The sequence below is a fragment of the Haliaeetus albicilla genome, chromosome 12 (assembly GCF_947461875.1).
Source record: "Haliaeetus albicilla chromosome 12, bHalAlb1.1, whole genome shotgun sequence".
Classification (NCBI taxonomy): Eukaryota; Metazoa; Chordata; class Aves; order Accipitriformes; family Accipitridae; genus Haliaeetus; species Haliaeetus albicilla.
Genome location: NC_091494.1, coordinates 18,889,568 through 18,908,871, shown reverse-complemented (window position 1 = coordinate 18,908,871; position 19,304 = coordinate 18,889,568). Strand labels below are relative to the sequence as shown.

The 19,304-nt window shown below is 38.3% G+C and overlaps 1 long non-coding RNA gene across 1 annotated transcript in view; it reads right to left on the bottom strand.

Annotated features, from left to right (window-relative positions):
- Positions 1–14,145, bottom strand: part of LOC138688057 (uncharacterized) — a 34,796-nt gene extending 20,651 nt beyond the window's left edge. Inside the window, exons 1-4 of the long non-coding RNA XR_011327109.1 lie at positions 12,696–14,145; positions 11,907–11,995; positions 11,474–11,638; positions 9,198–9,269 (exon numbers count right to left, since the gene is read on the bottom strand). This is a non-coding gene — a long non-coding RNA (uncharacterized lncRNA). The remainder of the gene's footprint in view (positions 1–9,197; positions 9,270–11,473; positions 11,639–11,906; positions 11,996–12,695) is intronic.
- Positions 14,146–19,304: the final 5,159 nt, after the last annotated feature.

The window sequence follows — 19,304 nt, the reverse complement described above, 5'->3', positions numbered from 1 at the left end:
GGGAATTTTCAGGCAAGAGAAACCAAATCAAAAATAGCAAACTAAATTTAAACTTTTAGAATTAGAGATGGGTGTCCAGTTCTTCAAAGGAAAATTTACATGTCGGGGTACCATCCAGTCAGTCACATGCTGCATAGGAGGCTTGGTTGTGGAACTGAGTCCCTTAAATAAGCCTGTCAGCTATGGAAATTGGGCACTGCAATACAACTGAAGCTGAATTCAGTGGAAGATGTACAAAAAAATAGTCCTGTGAATTTTGTACTTGTATTAGATTTGCAACATTTATCTCTTTCCCTTTTTAAAGCCCATACAACACACAGCCCATACAACACACTATTGGCGGAGAGCAGATGCTGTCTGGGAAGTGGTAAGGCAGAAAGGAGAGAAGTTCTGGGTTAGTAGGGTACCTGGGGAGAAAAGGACTGAGAGCAGCCATTCCCAGTAAATCCTGGGGCATCCAGGGCAATCCTGTGTGATTCTGGGCTTTTTTGGGCTTTCAGAATAGGACTTCTAGAGCAAGAATGTGAGCATTGCACCATACCGGACTGTAGGATGTTAGTCTCTTTTATCGGAAACTGAGTTATTGGGAGATCCCTAACTCTTCCACTGCATGACCATAGTTTAGCACCGCTAGCAACAGTGAGGGCTGATTTCTCTGGTGGGAGAGTTTGTCTCCCGTCGAAATGAAAGGCAACAATTAGCTGAAGCATTTGCAGAAACTGAAGTTAGGAGAAATCCTAAGAATGCATGAGGACAGCAAATCTTCATGCTCCACAAGGCAGAACTGTTTGGGAGTTACCCCCATTTGCCTGAACAAGGCAGTAGGATTGTACTGCCCAGAGCATGGCCACACAGACATATCAGCACATGACAATTAGTCCCATGCAAAGCACCAGTGACACAGCTGTATTGCTTCTGGCTCTGGAGATAGCTTGCATGTAGCCAGGGCAGCTATCTCTACTATGAAATGCAGACATACCCCAAGAGCCACTATAAACATGTTAAAGCAGCCTAGACACATCTCTGAGTGAACTGAGATGATGTTTCTTTCCATGATTCACAAAAGACAGGCAGAAACAGTAAGTCTGCAAACACCAGTCACATGTAAGGTTTGCCCAATTAAGGCTTTCAGACGAGGGATAAACTCACATCTGAGCTTGAGCCTTGCTGTGCTGCAGTTTTGTCTAGATGCTTATCTGTTCTCTCCTAGAGGATTCACCACAAAAAATACCAGTGGCCTTTCGCTAGCAACAATGGGGTGGAGGCATATGGCATTTCCCAAGTGTGTTCATATCACATGCCTTTTACATGTTTACATTTCTTGACCATGGTCTGAGCTCAACCTCAGGCTAACCTTGAACCTTGCAAACTAAATACAACCCTGCTAGTGCAGCTGAAATTGGTGGGAGAGCCAGAAAACACAGAAAAAGCTCAATCTACAGTGTCTTAATAAAAGAAAGAAAAAATTACTTCTCAAATTCTTTGCTGTTAGAGCTACCCTTCTTGCTACACTGACAACATTTTATTTTGGAAATGGCAGTGAAGTATGTTCACCACCACATATCATGAAGCCGAACGCAAAAATTTTACAGTTTTATCGCCCAGATAACATACAGGGTACTGACACCTTAAGGACAGAGACAGACTGCTGACTAACAAACCCTTGCTTCCAGCTGAGCAACAGCCTTGGGGAACTATGGAGCAGAAAAGCCATTATACGGATCTGCTTCTACTCCATAAACTGCCTGGAGAAAATGAATAGATATTCCCTTCCTGTACCCCGGATGGCGTCTGCTGTGAGCAGTGCTAAAGCTGTCCAGCTCCCACAGAGCCACGTCTATGCTCGAGCTCCCAGGAGAGCTGCTGACCCAATTGTAGCACCTGGGGGAATATTGTGTTAAAATTCCCACAAGCAGATATGACTGTGAAGCTGCAGGCTGTGATCCAGGATCTGAGCCTTCATGAAGCAGTTTTATTTCTGCAAGATAATTAGCAGTGTAAATGAATTGGCAAGAACAATTTTGCATGAAAGACCAATAAAACAATTCTTAATTCTTAACATGGCCTCTAAGATTGCTTAATCATAAAATACATGTTCTATATAAGCTTTATTTTATTTTTTAATTCATTTTTAAACAAAGAGAACTCCCCTCCTCACTCCCGTGAAGACAGATAACATTTTATGAAGTATTTTGGCAGAAGACACAGATTATTTTATTTATTAGTGACATCGTGATGGATTAAAGTGAAAGGGGAAAAAATTAAATCTATTAGAAAGAGGTCAAATTCCAGCCATTTCTCTGGAGTAATGTTCAGTTTTGAAGTAATTTTTCAAACGAGGTTTTACATTTACAAAATCTAATGAAGTTAATTTGAAACTGAATGAGCTAATCATTGGTTTGATACCCTGGACACTGCAAATGTATTGCTTCCCTTGGTATGATAATTTTATTTATCATCTTTCTTCTGCTGCTCTGTCAAAAGAATAATTTTAATTTCAGACAGAGGCTCTGCCTTCCATATTCGTGAAAGCTTGTGCTGTTCCATTGTCTTAACACTGGAAAAAAACATCTCTGGAAGGATCACAACAATCTGAGTTGGTAAGGGTGGAAACTAGGATGCTGCCTGCTGAGCACTAACCATTCAGGACTGCTACGCTTAGGCTGGGAGTCTTTCCAGAGAATTGAGTGTGAATTTTACCTTACCTAAGTTTTTGGTTGTTTTTGTTTTTGTTTTTTTTTACTTTGTTTTTTTTCAGTGGCCTTTCTGGCATCATTTATAGAACAACTCCCAGGAGATGCTGAGTTTAAATATTTCAAAAGTTTGCAAGCTTCACCCTGTGGCTTTGAAGCACATACAAATTCTACAAGGCGGAAAAAGTGAAAATAATGGCTTGTCTTCCACCTCTAGGCCACATGCTACCTTGTAAGAATTATTCAATGGCATACTTGGCTGGTGCTTACAGTTTTAATACATTTCCTATCTTAGAGATGTTAACATCCAAACTCCTCTCCTGTCTAGCCCTACACAGCTCTGGCAGAGCTGAAAAAGAGAGTGAAAACTGAGAGGGGCAGCAGCCCTAACATAGATGTTTACTATTTAATTAATTAACTCTGTCTTGGTGTTAATCACTTGCACATTCAACTCAAGAGAGCAGAAACATACAGGAGAATGACAATATAACAGAAAAAAATTAATACCACCACAAAAATCTATTTCAATATTAACTGGGAGGGAAAAAAAGGAAAATTTCAATCCAAACCTCATGTCCTCTGCCCGCAACTCAAAACTGACAAAAATACTCTGCAATATTGCTGGTTTCACTCTTTGCACTGAAAACCAATACATACATAGACATTACCATAACGCAAGTCCACTGAAGACCCAGGGTAAATAGTCCTCCTACCCTCCACTCGTTTCACACAGTTCAGTGTATGTTCCTTATCACAAAGCTTCACCACTACACAATTTCCCCCTTTTCCCATTCCTGCCCAACACACAGGGCCCTGTGACTGCTCATGAATTAGCCAGCAACCCCTTCCACCCACCTCTTTTCAGAGGCCTGGTGAGACACATGGGTCTACATCGAGAAACTGCTTTACTGTCTGGACCACAGTGTTTTGAGCTGCTGCTTCTTAAACTGTGAGAAAATAGCTAATGTAATACAATGGCTATCTCCACCCTAGAGCCTGTGGTTTTCCAAAACCACAAACTGACTAAATGGCAGCCAAGTTCCCTACTTTTTTATATATATTTATACATATATGCATATATTTGTATTTATAAATTTATATGTGTATTACAGTATATTCATCCTTCTTAAATGGATAACGAATGAATCTACTGTTTACGACATACACAGAAGATGTCGGTGTAGGCTAGTTTGGATGCAGGCTACAGAACTCCAGGAAGGAGTTTTGAGAGGAAAAAACATCAGAAAAGATCTCTGTTACATAGTTAAACACACTTATGAAACTCTGCCTAACCAATGAATGTTGTACATTGGCTTGAAACTACAGCTGCAAGCTGTACAAAGGAAATGACGACAGGATATAAAGGACTAGGGAATATTCAATATTTACTAAACAAAGATCTCAGTTTGAGTATCTGTCCAGTCATACCGTAAGTATTTGACAGAAACAGCTCTCTGTGCTTGGACAGTTCAGAGAGTCCTTGCTGTCATTTTTGCAGTGCACATGCAATAAATCACCTTGCATTAATGTACTTGCAATAGCTGAATTTTTCCTCCCCTCTCAAATTATGAATTCAAGCTAGAAAGGCTCTAGAAAGCCAAAAGGCATTGATAAGTACTGGAACAAAACCTGAAACCCTGAAAGATCCATGATCATTTTGAGAAGTTCATTTTGTAATGTAGTTGTTCAAAGGAAATCTCTTCAGAGGAAGCATTTCCAAGCTCAGACCTGAACTTATGTTAAAATCACACCAACTTGCTGAAAGGGATTTTACAACTTCATCTGACTTCTGGGGTGACTAGAGAGCAGTTCAGAACATTTTTAATATTACCAGATGAGAGCTGTTCCTTTAACACAATATGTTATGTCTTCTCCTTGGGAACTGAAGAAAAAGGCTATTGTAAAATATAATTATTTATGAACTGTGTCATGGTGTTTGCCAGATGCCAGTGTGCAAGGCGCCCCATGTCTAACCAGGCTGTACAGAGCTTAGGCACTGTAGTGACAGATTGCCACCTTTTAGGAGCCTTTAGTCTGGAGAGACAATAGAGGCAAAAAGTTGGAGATTATCAGGCCCATGTTGGAGATGGCCAAAAGTGATTAAACTACTTGCCCAGCTTCAGAGAGTGAAACCTGTGGTAGAGCAGGAAACTAAGCTTAGATCTCCTGAGGCCCATGGTTGCACCCTTGATGTGCTGTGACTCACAGCTAACTCATGGTTGATTAACGATAGTTTAGATTTCAGTTATCAGAGATTACTCATCTCCTCTCCCCTTTGCATTAATTTTCTAGGATAATTTAAGTGGTCAGATTTTACTGGCACTCGTTTGTCAAAATTAATTTTGAGGCCCAGGCACCTAAGCATCTGCAGACATCTTGGTTCACAAAAGATGACAGAAGACATAAGATCTGATGTGTAATTCCATGCCACTCATCTGAGTCAGTCGCAAGCAAGCAGCAGTCCCAGTTCTGATAAGGTATATTTGAAAAGACCTTTGATTTGCTAGCTGTAAATTCAGGGGAACTGTGATTGCTTTGCAGTTAGTCCTTGACAAGAATAAGAGCTATAGTCTTAAAATAAATTATTTGCTAACACCTTCAAAGTAGACTCTATTGGAAGGGGGAGCCCCTGTCGTCCCACATTTATGATGGACTTGCTTCTGCTGGCAGGTTTTCTGCTCTCATTTTCTCAGGATCCTCTGTCATCATTGCATTTCCTGAACTTTCCCATCATTGATTTACTTTTTGGTTCAGATGTGTCCCTACTTCTTTTCTCAGGTGCTGCATATGGAGCAATTTGAACAAATTCATAAGCAACATTTGCGGGATCAATGTAAAAAAAAGTTTGCTTGATTCCTAGCTGCTAACATGGGTGCCAGGTTGAAGAGAACCAGAGAGACAAAAAAATAGCGGTAAGTCAAGCTTTTTGCACTTTTTGAATGTCTTTGAAATGCAACTTGTTCTCCTTTTACCTTCATAGTTCAACTAATATAAAACTCTGAAACAGGTCTGTTCTTGTTCAAGTAAAGCTTGGCTCCTGTCTAAGATTGCAATAGGTTTTATACTCCTGCACTTACCATTCAGTCCAGAACCACTATAAACTTCTCTAAGCTGGCTGCAGATTTATTTTTTTTTTTCCTATTGGGGCTGCAGGATCAAAAAGTTGTAATGTTTAGTTTCCCTGCAAGTTTCTTAGTGCTGCTTATCTCTGGAAAGTGGTTTGATCTTTTCCTGGATTGATTAGAAAACAACTCAGCTGAGGAAGTAGTGTTATTTGTGCCACTAGCAGCATTGCTAATTTTCTCAAGTTGACAGCCCAAGACTAGGTGAGAATTTGTTGTAGGAGGCCTTTTTTTTTTTTTTCTTTCTTCCCAGTACCTGTGCAAGGTATAGAAAGCAACAGAAATAGCTGCATAGTATCTGGGTAGCAGACCTTAACAAAGTCATTTACTTCAGGTGTGCTTGACGTTGCTGTACAGGGAGCCCAATCATTATTTGGTAGTTAACTTTCTCTTTTATGATCTCATTTTTCCTTGTAACTGTGAAAATGAAAGAGTTTTGCTCAGCCCTACCAGCTTGTTCCAAAGTCAGGGGAAACTACATGCAGTATTGAACAACACAACAACACGTCAGGAAAAATAAATGAAAGGGCTTTGTGGGTTCAGCTTGTGAAGAAATGAGATGAAACATTTCTTCCATGTGCTGAATGAGCCCAGACGAAATCTGTCTAGATACTAGACTTACATACTAGGCTCACTACAACCTGCTTGTATCATTTTTGGAGGAGTGAACAGTCTGTTTTTTGGCAAACGCTCAACCATGCTACACACTCTGAAAAATACTCCCTTTTCTCAGAATAAAATTCTTCTTAGCTAGATAAGACAGAGTGGAAGTTACTTGGTAGAGTCTTCTAGAATAGTAAAGCACATTGACTGTGATTTTATACCAAGCTAATATTTTTTTCTTAGGTTCTAACTCCTCTTGAATCAGAACTAAATGAATAAACCCCAATAAAAGGAGAATTCAGAAAATCAAGTGCCTGTTCCAGGTGACCTCATATGTTGGAGAGCAAGTTCTGGGTGACTGTGGGTTACTGGAAGTCTATTCTGGGTCGAAGTATATGTGATTTTTTTTCCAGGGCTAGGATGCCTTTAGCTTATACTAAGATGATTTCAGGTAAATACATATTATTTAAGCCTTAAAATTTCAGTTCACAGAAACTTCAGATTGTTACTTTCTAATTAAAAAAAAAACAACAAAACCAAACAACAACAAAAATCCAAACAACCCGCCTCCAAAACATCAAAAAAACCCCAAACAACAAAAACTTCATGTTATTCCAGGGACGATTATCCATATGTAAAATGTGCATTTTTCTGTCTCTGACCTACCCATGTTCCTGTGAATTTCATTTACTATCAAACCACTGTCAAATGGGAGAAACAGCATTTTCTGTAAACAGCAGCCTGTAAGTCTCATTTTAAACACTGAAAATATCACAGTGTCCGGTTTAAGTACAGCAAATTGAGCATGAAGAAGAAACTTCCAGGATAATCTTTATGTGAAGAGCCTCACAGCCTCCTTGGGGGGAAAAAAGCAGTCTAAAGAAGGTAACCTTTTTTTTTTTAAACATGCAGGCGACAATTCTTGAGTTTTCATTCACAACTTCTCAAATATTAAAGTACATTAATGCCAGTAAATCTGCTTATTCCATGGCTACATTCCAAGTACTAGCAAGACACTTTATTCATTGCAATAACTGAAAGCACCACCCATTCTCACTGTATCTTTCAGGCCACAATCACTGTGTCAGATGTGTTTTTACTAACGAGACTGTGGAACTGGTAAGCAGAGAGCTTTCCCACCCTTCCCTTCTCCCAAGCATCCGACAAGCCACAGTTTCAGAGTGGCCACACCCTGCTTGTTATTGTTGAATTCAAATATTAAAGGTGGGTTCTTTTATATTTTTCTTAGCCTTTCACCTTTATTTAAAATAGAGTGCATTCAAGGGACATCTGTGTTATTGGCAACAACATCACATGAAGGAGCTTTCTATAAATAACATCACTATTAAATAAACGGCTGGAGCGTAGCACTTACTAGCACTATGAAGTCAGTATTGTATTATTTATTCTTGGTAGATCTGACTGTCAGTGAGGTAAAGTATACATTTATTTTCATTTTGAAACAATATGTTTAAGGTGCAAATAAAATTGAAAAGCAAGATTCAGAAGATGCATTACCAAAATTGCTAAATTTCCTAGGTGACACTGGCAAAATGACTAACATCCAAATTCAAAAAGTGGCTCTTGAATTTTTGCACTTATGTGTTTTAAAGGTCATTTTTGAAAGTGTGGTTTCTATCTCTTATCTCTGTGTTTTTCAGCTGTAAAATGGGGTTAATAACACTTAACTAGTTCACAAAAGTATTATGATGGTTAAAACATTCAACTGAGTAAAGTACATTAAGTTTCTCTGACTGAATGAGTCATGACAATACAGAAACTATTTCAACTTGAAATGTTTGGCATGTGAAGGAGCAAGGTAAATACTAGTTCATTTTCTTCTGTTTTCACAACTGAAAAAAATGTGAACTCTATAAAACAGAGGCCAGACTTTCAAAGAGCTACAGAAAATCTATCCAAGTATACATTCACAGAATAATATAGACATACCCCAAACCAGTCCTAAATTGGCTTGCTGAGGGTTGGTCAAGGTCTAGTCAAAACTGTTATTCGCTGTGGAAATTCAATAAATTAGCCTGACAAACTCCTTACTCCATCTATAAACTACTACTTTTAAATAAGCTAACTAGGTAAACCTGGCTTGAATGTTTATGCTCTGAAGAAATAACAGCGGTGAAGACAATTTAATTTAGGCAAATAACGTGATAAAAATTAGGTCTGTCTGAGAAAAACAGGGACAAGAAAAAAGAACATAAAAAGACATAGGAAGTGGTAACAGACACGATTTCTCCACAAGGGCCCAGTAGCAGCAAAGAAATTATGGAAGAAAACCTATAGACTTGGTTAGAATAATATAGTGTTTTCCTATTCCCAAACATCCCGTGGAATATAATGAACATGTTAAAAGAAAATTTTGTCTTTTTTTTTTTTTGTCATTACATGAGGGAGTTAAAAGAGCTGCATAAGCCACTTGTTAGCTAATATTAAGTACACAGATTTCCCAAGCATAATGTCTACAGTCTACATAAGATTTCTATTTAATGCTAGAGGTTTAAAATGTATATGACATTTCTTTAAGGGAGAAACCAATTGAGCTGAAAGTGAAGATCATTTTGTTAAAAGATTTGTATGTATCAATGAACAGACCTTTGAAATACACATACTCAAGTACAGATGCCTGCCTGAAAACTGGACCCATGATTCCAGGTAAATTACATACTCTAGAAAGCAAGCTATGTGGTTTCTGAAGAATACATGGCTAATAAGGGTATCTAAGACTTATGCTCCAAGCTTTTAAAAATAGGGCCAAAATACTCACCAGTTTTCTCACTTTCTTCTCTGCAAAACACTCAAACAACATTTCTCTTAGAAGAAATTCTCATAGAAAAGCCTAAGAAAGAGGAATCAGGAACGAATAGAGAACAAAACAAGAAATATCTTTTTGCTACCATATGAATACACGACTCATCCACACCCTAAATACTATGTGCAGCTCTGGTCCCCTCATCTTAAGAAAGATATGTTAGAACTGGCAAATATTCTAAGAAAGGTGACAAGGATGATTAAAGATTTGTAAGAGCTTTCACATAGCAAATTACTAGGCGGACTGGGAACCTTGAGAATGGATAAAGAGGAGAAAGCTGCAAAATAATTAATGACATAAAGGAGTTGGATAAAGAATGACTGTTTGCAGTCTCTTTCAACACAAGAACCAGGCATAAACAAACAAAGATACAAAGAGCCAGGTTCAAAAGTGTAGGTTTTCTTCATGCAACAGGCAGTAATGAAACTCATTTTTAAAGGACATCATGGATGCAAGAAATTTATGTGAGTTTGTGACAAGTATGAACAAGTACCTGGAAAATAAATCCATTAGGGTTCCTCTACAGACAAACCACCACGGGTTCAGGAAATCCCCTGAACTAAAAATAGCTGAAACACAGGAGACTACATGGCAGAAGTATCATATATTCTTGCTCTGTTCTTGTTCTTCCCTGATACTTTTTTTTCAACAGGTCTCTGTTGCCGACACTGGACACACTGATGTTCAGTGATATAGCTCCTGAAGTAATAATGTTCTCAACACTCCCGGATTTTCTCCAGCTACTTGAACTCTTCATGCAATTTATTGTCTACCCCATTGACCACGATCTTGTTGTTTCTGCCATCCTTGCCATCCTTCTGGCTGATGAGGCACAAACTAGGGATCCTGTGCTGCTGGGAGTTCTGCCTACTGGTGAAAATATGCTCCTCCTCATCTTCTGTCAGCTCCCCTGCTCTCTTGGTAAGGTCAATCTTTTTTCCTCAGTACCATATGTGTCTAACATTGGCTCACTACCTTGGATGGCAAAATGATTTTATGCCAGCTTTTGATATTGCTGTTTTGTACATCCAGGAATCATGACAGACTTGTCTGTAATGCTCCACTTTTGGAGACAGGATGTTGGACTAATTAGACCCATGGGCTGTAAGGCCATTCTTGTTTTCTAAGAAAACTAAATCATGTGTCACTTTACCCCCCAAAATTGCAAACACAAAAAATGCTGTATTAGCACAAGTTCATTAATGAATGGATTCCAAATCAAGAATTAAGATTATAGTTGTATCAGTCAGTTAATGACTGATATTTGGTACATTTTTCCTGTATGTATTGTGGAGACATGAAATTAGATCTTCATGGGTCAAGTATATTCCAAAGGAACCTTTTCTTCTGGGCCACTCACTGGGAATAATGCCACACATAATTAAGTAGAAGTAATATTTGTAATATTTTGCAGGACTGATTGACTATGCTCTTAGATATCTTTTATTGAGATGCAGCATTAAAATAGTGAATGCTGAAATCAATAAGGTTGGAGGAATACAATTGCCAAGTAAAACAAACAGAATTAAATGTAAATTTCCACCATAGAGCTCCCATGTGTTGGTGTATGAGCCTTAGGAGACGAGTAGGCCGGTTAGGTCTAAGAGAGACTTGTTTTCTTTGGCCAGTAAACAGCTAATCATTTTTTAACTTGGCTCTTGTTTCAGATATCACATTCTATATGACTGCCCTTTTGTTCCCCTCTTTTAAGTCTTTTGAGTTTCATTAATATGCAACAAGGTCTTTTAATTCAATATCATTTTTTTGCTTAGAATAAGAAGGCAATCTACTGTGTAGTATATTAAAGGGAAGCCAAATATTTCTGGTGACAGCTCAACACCTAAGGGTTCAAATCCACCCTACACTAATGCTGGTTATCCTAGCCTGTCTCCCTCAAGCCATATGGATTTTTGATTACAGTGCAACCACAGACTTGCATAATAAATCAGTCACTACAGTAAAACAGCAGTAATGACACATTCAGAAGTGTAACTTGTGGCATTCAGCCATCAGTTAGGGGTCTATGGGGAGCTGCAGTACCCCAGGGAAGGAGTGTGGAGCAGACACCATCTCTTCCAGAACAGCCTCACAGGACTGAAGACAGTGAAGCTTGCACTCTCTGTTTTAAGTTAAGCTGACTGACTGTCAACTTGTTAACTGGCACGACTGCAAAAACTGATTTAGAGGTACTCAGCAAAATGACTGTTCAGGAGAAAACTTTCATGATTTACCTCAGGCTGAGAGTACAAGCTCCGGCTGTGATAGACTCTTGCAAACTCCTCCAAGGTGCTGGACTGTGGTGAGAAGCTGGTTCTCCTTACCCTCTCCCAGAGCTGTACGTTTTCCAGCATGACAGTCTTCCGAGGGGTTTCACTGGGAGAAGTCTCCAGTGCCAGCTATGAAAAGAAGGTGCCAATCGTTTTACAGTTTGCCTTTCTAATGACAATTACCCTTTGATTCTTTTAAGCTCCTGCTTTGCTGACTCCTGGCACCCATACAGATTCAGGTGGGAGGCAGGCCACTGCCCTAACAACAGCACCGCTCACTTGGGACATCATTTGTCCAGACCCACAGTATTATTTTCCAAATTTCATTTCTAATAACCATCCACTAAACAAAAATCAATACACCCACACAAAACTACCCAATACATTTGTATAATACCTTTACCACTCCGTCCAGGTTCCATATGGTATTCCAATGACTGGTCTGAATTCGTAGGCTACTACCTAATAGCTTTGCACCTACCACACCTATAAAAGAGAGTAACATGGCTGTAACTAAGCATGTCATATAAGCAGATTGATTAATTCAGACAAAGCACTGCGGATGTCTAAAATGCAACCCAAACACTGTATTTCATTTACAGCTATGTGCCTGTTCTAAAGGCAGATGCTGAAATACCTCAGATATGTCATAGCTAAATATGCTAACACTACTGGACTGTTGCATAATAGGTCAAGAGATGCCACAACTTTTCTTGAGACACATCATTAAGTGGTAAGATTTTAGTCAATCATATCACATGGGAAGAAATATGAATATGCAGAACACTTTAAAAAAATCAGCATTGCAATTGTAGGAGAAATCTACTAAGTTACACATTTAATAAATGGAGAGCTGTCATGATTTACAAGTGTACAGTAGAAACCAAGATATTTAAGAGTTAAAAGAGCAGTTCAAACATCTCAAACTATATTTAGTGTTCATAAAACTTGCTACAGTTCATGGACCTGTTTCTTCCATCAGTTAAATTCATATTACTTTCAAAGAATGACTCCCTTTTCTTAGTTTTAATAACCCTGGTTTTCTGCTAACTGAACTTCCATTGAAACAGAACAGTCTCTAAAAAGTAGACTGGCACAGATACTTATTTGCATTAAAATTTTCATTTTCCCACTTTGCTTCTTTACACACAGGCTTCTCTTGATTCATTTTTTATTTCACTCTTACTTGGCTCTGTCTGCATTTTCATTGATTTTTTTCTTTTTCCTTTTTTTGCCATCTCTCTGAAACATAATGAAAACATGCTGCATTAAAGCAGACTTGGAAATAGCATAACAGGATTGCTCATCTCAAATATAAACACATACCTTTTTCTACAGCTATTTGATGCCTTCTCCTTTCTAAAGAAAAAATAAAAAAAAATTCCTTTAAAAAAACAAGCATACATATAGAAATAGAGTACTTAAGAGTGGCTGTCACTGTGGTCCAGTACCTTTATTTTAAATTGTAATGTCTGACAACTTTACTGCAGAATTAACTATGTAGATACAGAATGTTCATTTATGTGTTTGTTTATTTAATCATATGCACACAAACACACACATACATATTAGGAGCTACCTGTTAACTGGATATAGCTGCTGCTACAATCCTGTGCCAACAAAAATTATTGCTAAAAAATTAAGTTGACAAGCTCAGAGTCTTCACACAGGTATCTTTAACAAAAAATACAGATGCTTGCAACAAGCTCTTCAGACCAAGTGCATCCTGATGGTAGGAATTACATTTTCAATGCACTATTCAGGAAGTTGACTGCACAACTTGCATTCATAAAGCACAGTATTAGAAAGAACTTTTTAATAGCATTTTGAGTGTTTATAACTTAATGAAAACCAGCCTTTGTTGTAGAGCAAGAACAAAATATTACATTCTACATATATTCATATTTCTTGATTAAAGATAACAAAGTTAGGTTAACATTTGACTATTGTCCTTCTACAGTGGTCAGAAGTTTATATCTGAATTTAAGTGAGGTTGCCCAGCCTCTTAGAGATCTGATTCCATACAGGAAAGACAGATGTTGCAAAACGAATCAAGTGATTGCTCTTGACAGAGCAGTCAGGTTGGAATACCAGACAAAAATGCAGCAGGAGAACTTTGGCTTCAACAGCAGTCTCAGATCATTCTAGCTGCAATTACACTTAGCATCAGAAGAAAACTACACCAATGACAATATTATGGTTGGGGCAAATTTATTTAACCTACTTATACCAAGTCTGCATTTGACACTCAGTGTTCTAGTAGACAGCATTTCATTAATCATGTGTATCTGACACCATTGTTGAAGATTCTCAGATGATATCTATTACCAATGCATAAAGTACATTTTACTTTATGGCTCACTACAACTTGGAAAAGAGCAAACTGTCTTTGTTGATGTTATACAGCTATTTCTGCAGTCTAACTTTTGGACAACCCCCAAAAATTTCACAGCACTGAATCCTAATATACTTACAATCAAGTACTAGCTCATCTTGGAACTACTGAAAAACATTAGTTCAAATAAAGGCACACACAGCTCAGCTAATGTTTGTCAGTCTATCAAAAACGAACCAAAAAGAATTCTCTGAAGAATGACAAAACATTAACAGTAGTTTGAATATTGAACATCAGCAACATCTGGTTTTGCCCCTCTTCTGTTTCTACCACAAGAAAAGGCAAAACCACGCTACCATAACTGCAAAGACTGTTTTCTCTCCCATCTAAATCCAACTCTGGCAGAAGGTGAATGAGGTTTTTGGACTGTGTCAAAGAGGTGAGTAGGGAGGAAGTAAAAATAGCCCCTCTGCCTCATTCACTGAACTTGCTATAGGAATGGACAAGAGCCACTTTTTCTTAAACAGGGTGATCCCCTCAGAAAAATCTGGCATCTAGTAGCTAATGTGCAAGCAGCCAAGTTAAACACCTGTATGCCAGACAAAACCAGCTGTCTATGTGTGTCTGCCAACCCATCTGCTCAATACACAGATCTTTCGGTAAATACACAGTTCAAATACAAGGTTGGTTTTTTTTTCCTGTTCTCTAGTCTTCCTTAGGACCTCAGTTTTCAAAGCGCCCATTGATTAACTACAATGATACTACTACCTTTATTATCACCAGCAGCTGGACATCAGCTCAATCTTACTTGGCTACTGTACAGATACAAGTAACACATACACTAAATGAGTTACCATTAAACTGCTGTCACCTTCATCACCCATAGACACACAAACACTGTGTTGCTCAAATTTTTGCCAAAAGAATTGGAAATTTAGGATAAGATGATGTTTTCAAAAAGTTAATCTTTCAAAGGATTCAAGAAGGGATTCTATAAGGGACTTAATAGAAAGTTCTTTTGGCTGTGTCCAGCATTAAGTCAAACAGTATCTCATGAAATGAAAATAAAGTAGGTTAGCTACTATTGCAGCATACATACATTTCAGAAGGGATTGTATAGCTGCTGGACTTCAGGAAGGAAAAGGAAAACGAAAATGTATTGAAGTTGCCTCTCATTTCATCTATAGCAGCTCCACAGTTACACATGCAGCTGTTACTAACGGTATCAGAAGCTGAATTTGTACCCAGGGGAGAAATGCCACCCCATGCTCCCTTCTCAGCACAGAGATTTTCAAATCCATCCTCACAAAATGAACTTTTTCCAGGTAATAACAGGAAATAGGTGTCTTTATTGCTCTACATTAGTGTAACAGCAGCTGCAGAGAACCCCCGGTGAAGTCCCACAGAAACAAACCTTGTGAGAAGTCTCTGTTATCAGGCCTGAACATGGCCCACCATTTGTTCTAAACACAAAATAGCATTTATTTTCACCTCCTTGCCTAAGGTCCCACTTTCTCCTTAGTTCCCAGGTTAGTTTCTCCATCTGTTTTGGGAAGTATGTCAACATTTGTCTGGATGAAAGGTGTAATTTAAAAGGACTATTTATAAGAACTTTCATCTCTTTTACATCTCATTCCACTCTTTACTGTGTTACTATTTTTGAGCAGGGGTTAAATTTGTACCAAAAGAGCACTGACCAATTTGTGTCTGAAGAGGAATGACTATGCATCCACCTTTGAAATATTCTAACAGCTTTGCTCTCTCTTTGCTGGGTGCAGGGAAGCTTCTCTCCACAGTGAACTCTTCGTTTACTATTTCTTCAAATAGACTATCTGTCTATTTTCAAACTGGTAAAGCTTAACTAGTGCTACATAGGATGTGCCTGACCAGGGAAGCTAATACAGACCAGCAGGACGCTTTCGGCATTGTGTACATTCCCTTTATATGATGTCACTCTTACTGCTGGCTGCGGGGTACAATGCATTTATGTGATTTACTTTTCTAAAATATATAGGCAAAGTACAGAAACTAGTTGAAAATTGTTAATTTCAGTATATTTCAACCTATTTTCTGGTGCAAAATACATTAGAAAAGGTAAGGTAGAACTACATTCTCACTTCTAGCTAGGAAACGTTTGCTGTAAAGTTTGTGGCTCTCCATGAACTGCAATTTAAATATTAAATTCTACCTTTAATTTTAAATAAACTGATGCCAAAAAGATTTTGGAAGTGCATCATTGTATGACTTAATTCTACAGTACCTTTGTAAGTATGCACATATCATTTGGTTTCAGTGTAAGGTCTGTTAAGTAAGATAGTGTTTTTCTTTGGATGGGATAATCTGAAATAATAACCATATTATCAGGAATTTATTGCAGTCAACTCTTCTACTGATATGGATTCACATGTCTTTCAGCCTTCCTGATTCAGTTTCTCCAAATAAATGATGGCTTGTGGGGAAGGAACACTCACATTTTTCTGAAGGAAGAATTGATATAGTATTTTGAAGTTTTACATGTATTATTTCATCATTGCATCTTCTTCGCAAAGAATGGGATGCATGTCCCATGGATGTGCACCATCTTTCAGAACTATTAAGAGACACTGGATCTTTCCAGAGGCAGAGGAGGAGGAGGAAGGACATTACAATTGCTGGTATAGTTTTCTTTATAGAATCACTCATGCAAAGTGAACAATGATCCACTGAGCTCAGTATTAGGCAGAAAACTATAGATAAAAGATTGGGGAATTGAGGTTCTTATCCACAGAGCTGGTTTTTTGGATGTTCTGGGGTTTTGTTTGTTGTTTGGGGTTTGTTTTTGTGGGGCAGGGATGGTGTCATCTTCATTTTAGAGCTTGGATTCATGAAAGCTGGTGCCTTATTTTGGAACAGCTGCACCATTTCTTACTCTGGCTTCTCCTCTCTCCAAAATCACCCTGCTAAAAAGGGTCACCACAGGTTCTGGAAGAAATGATGCTGAATGGCTATTTACAACCAACCGTGCTCAGAAAAAAGTGGCATCCATTTCATCTTCAGTCTGGCTCTAAATGCTAATGGTTCAGCAGCTGTACCACACATCAACAAGGAAGGACAGCAGCCATTCCAATGTGAGCTGTGCCCCTCATACTAAAATCTGTGCTGACTTTTATATTCCTTTTATGGATATCTAACGCTGGATATATAATCCTTTCTTTTCTTCCTCTTATTGTTGTGATTTTTATTACAAATATTTGGGGTTAAAAACATACTAATACATTTTATAGGAAAATTATTTATGTTAGTGGTATAGAACTGCATTACTTGCTTAACTATGGGTTGATCCCATTAAACTTGAACTGGCAGAACTCTTGAGTAAGGTACTTTTGGCAAGTTCTGTTATCTTTAACTACATCCAAACCAGAGGTAAAAAACAAATTATTTTCAATTTGGACTCAAAAGCAAAACTATACTCTTGAATTCAAATCCAGAGATGTGATTCTAACCTCCTCTCATCCATCATCAAAAATGTGGGATGGAATGGTTCTGAGTAGGAAGATACATCTCAAGTTCCTTTCTATTTTTAAGTAATGTTCACACTATTTGCTACTGTCAGAGTGGCAAGAACTGAAACAGAATATCCACATCAAGGTCAGAGTTCACCCCTCTAACTACTGATTTGTGTGAGGGAATGTGAAGAATTTAATACAGGCTGCAAATTTTTCCATTTCCCTTAATTATTTTCTCTGTGTCAGATACAGTTCTTTGGTGGGTGTTTGTTTTTGCAACCATAGTGATGAGATATATTTGCTGGCTGCAGTCAAAATAATTCCAAACAGTTATCTATTGGCATCATTTTTTATTCAGCAAATCCAGACATTTGCCTGCTTTAGACCCAAAGGGTAGGAATTTGGAGACTATACTCCCAAAATAGCTCTTAAATTATTTTTCTAAATCAGACCAATAGTGGGGTTTTTTGATACATTCCCACAAAAAAATCAAGATTGCTCCTCACACCAACACAGAACTGCACCCATTCAAAATTTTCTTATTATTCCATTCTCAAGAAAAAAAAAGATGATCATCTCATTTAAAAGATAAATATAAATATTCTTCAGAGCAACTTCCTTTATAACATGTATGCAATAAATCACTTTTCCCACAATGCTGCTCTGTTACTACTCCTCTTGGTGTGAAAAACTGTCAGTCTATGATTTGACAAACTGCTGACAAAACATGATTTTAGAGCCATGCAGGAATCAAACACTCACTGGGAGATCGTAGTTATCTGGCAGCAGTGTATTTAAAAGCACGTGGGTATATACATATAAATACACATTGTCTAGTTGACTTTACTGACCTTGGATGTAAGCAATGATTTACAGATCCATACTGCTCACAGCTTTAAAGAATAGAGTTTACCCCCCTGTGATTAGATTGGAGGCTCTGATTATAATTTTTTTGGAGTTATGAGTGACAATGGGATAGTAACTTTTTCAGCTGCTGAAGTCAAAATCCATCAAGGACTGTGAATCATAGCCCTCAGCAACTGCTGCTCACAGGAAAGTAAAAACTGAACTTTATGTCAGCTTGCTCTGCTACACCAGACTGCAGCTTCTCAGGACAGATACATTGCCTAGCTGGCCACCCCTCCCACTGGCCTGATAACATCTAGCTAAAGACCAGGCAGAGAGCTGGAAGCAGGAATCTCTTTAGTCAAGCCAGCATGAATTGGCAGAGCTTGGGATTCCAAGCACGTATTCACATGAGCAGACCTTATTCTCAGAGCTGGAATAGCCCCATTGATTCAGTGTATACAAAGTAATTGGACTATGAAACAAAAGTAAATTCTATCCTGTTTTCTCTACATCACTTCCTATTGATATGTGGTGCTTTCAATTCTATTTTCAAAGAGAGGTGGCCATGGCTGCAATGTAACTAGACTTACAGTGTAACCAGCCAGTTAATAGTGCTGGGAAGCCTGTGGGTTGTGAAGAGTTGAATATGCTGGTAGGAAAGGTAGGAGGTACTTGATTTGGGGAGCCATCAGTGGTTAATATTATTTCAAGTAACTCTGGGCAAGTACACAGCTACTCTGAACTCCAGAACTGTCACAGAGCAAGCAGTTATTTTGCTAACACTCACTGGCCACCCCCAGGAGCTGCTCTAAGGCATTATTGGAAGTAGCAGAGGACTAAAGGTTCAATATTTTTTGTCAAATTACAAAATGAGATTGATTGGTGAAAGGAAACTAAGGCATAATCTTGCTCACGTAAACTGGAATCAGCAAAATACTTTTTGTCTCTGGCACACAGTTTGATCCAATCTGAGGACAGAGGCAATTTTAGGGGCTTCAGCCTGTTCCTTGATTGACAGTTTTCCAACATATTCACTTTCCATCATGAAGAACTCATTGTCACAATGACTGTAAGGAACCCTTTGTGCAGGACCGAGTTTAATAATACAGCATTGTAGGAGCAATTT